General features: G+C 36.3%; 1 long non-coding RNA gene across 1 annotated transcript in view; it reads right to left on the reverse strand.

Annotated features, from left to right (window-relative positions):
- The window catches only part of LOC107101880, a 5,531-nt gene that overhangs the window by 2,897 nt on the left and 951 nt on the right, over positions 1-1,683 (reverse strand). The window contains exon 2 of the long non-coding RNA XR_001482100.1: positions 1,155-1,207. This is a non-coding gene — a long non-coding RNA (uncharacterized LOC107101880). The remainder of the gene's footprint in view (positions 1-1,154; positions 1,208-1,683) is intronic.

The following is a 1,683-nucleotide window of genomic DNA, read 5'->3' on the forward strand; positions in this document are numbered from 1 at the left end:
AAGGTGCAAAGCATGATGCTTCCACCCCCATGCTCCAAAATTAGAGATGGTCTTCTTGGGATGCAGCTCAGCATTTTTCTTCAGATTGTGCCAAAAAGTTTTATTTTAGTTTTATCTGATCACATTATGTTCACCCAATCCACTTCTGGATCATCCATCTGCTCTCTGGCAAGCTTCAGACGGGCCTGGACACGTTCTTTCTGAAGCAGGAGGACACATCTGGCTCTGCAGGATGGGAGTCCTTCCAGGTATAGTGTGTTACTGATGGTAGCCTTTGTTTCTTTGCTCCCAGCTCTCTGTAGGTCATTCATCAGGCTCCTCACTGTAGTTTGGGGAGTTTTGCTCAATTCAATTGAATTCAGTTTATTTCTATAGCACCAATTCTCAACACATTTCATCTGAAGGCTCTTTACAGTTTAACCAGATCATCCAGTCAGATTGATTTAAAGTTTTCTGTCTAAGGAAAACCAGTTGATTGCATCGACTCAATGAGTCAAATGCAATCCCTCACACTAAGCATGCTTGTAGCAACAGTGGAGAGGAAAAACTCCCTTTTAACAGGAAGAAACCTCCATGAAGGATGAAGAGAGCACATCCAGTTAGTCACAGTCAGAGAAACAGGACTACACTGTTCTCATGATCTCTTTGACATCAAGGGATGAGATCCTGCTTTGGACCCCAGATGGAGGGAGATTATTCATGGTCTTCTTTGTCTTCCATTTTCTCCCAATTGCTCCTACAATTGATTAATTCTGACTGTCTGAGGGTGGATGGGTGTCATTTATAAAAGCATGTTCAAACATTAATAAAGGTAATTAGTGGTGAACAAAAGAAATTATTGAACAAAAGGTTAAAGGTCTGTGGAGGCCAGAATTCTTGCTTGTTTGTGCATGAACGAATAATTATTTTCCACCATATTTGACAAAAAAAATTATTTTAAAATCTTACAATTTGATTTCCTAGATAATTTTCTATTGTTTTGATCTCTTAGTAAAATTAAGGTGAACCTATAACAAAAAGTACAGATATTTTAAAGTAGTCTAGTCTAAATACTTTTTTTGCCAGTGTGTGTATATGTGTGGTGGTCTGGAAGTGTTCTCAGGCAGTGATTTATGAGGTGTCTGTAAGCGTCATGCAGCCGTAGCGCACAGTACCTGCGGTCTAGTTCATTTTGATCAGATGTGACTGTTGAGTAAGGATTGATCTCCTGTAAGGAAGCACATAAACGTAACACGAGCAGAGAGAACGTGCACATAACAACACAAAGCAAGCATACAAGCATGTACATGAAAACAAACACAAAAAAGACATGAAGACAGAGTTAGATGATTGGAACCGTTAAAAACCGATTCCCACTCGGCAAGAAATGTTTCAGATTTACTGAAAAAAAAAAACAATCTCTTATTTTAAATCAATAAATGCAACCAATAAATGAGAAAACAGTCATAATGTTGCTTATACAAAATACATTAAGATTTATGGAGTGATTTTTGTTTCAATAATGGAAATTAAAAAACAAAAATAAAAGCCCACAAATTACATTTTCCGTAGTGCTTCTTAATGAAATAAATAAATAAATGTAAAACAGGCCTTGAGAGAAACTTTGCTGTTTTTTCAATTTTTTTCTTTTCAACTTGTTTTATTTTTAATTTCTGTAAGATTTTATTAAGATTTTATTTTGAA

This window comes from Cyprinodon variegatus, unplaced genomic scaffold (assembly GCF_000732505.1).
Source record: "Cyprinodon variegatus isolate N-32 unplaced genomic scaffold, C_variegatus-1.0 Scaffold1166, whole genome shotgun sequence".
NCBI lineage: Eukaryota > Metazoa > Chordata > Actinopteri > Cyprinodontiformes > Cyprinodontidae > Cyprinodon > Cyprinodon variegatus.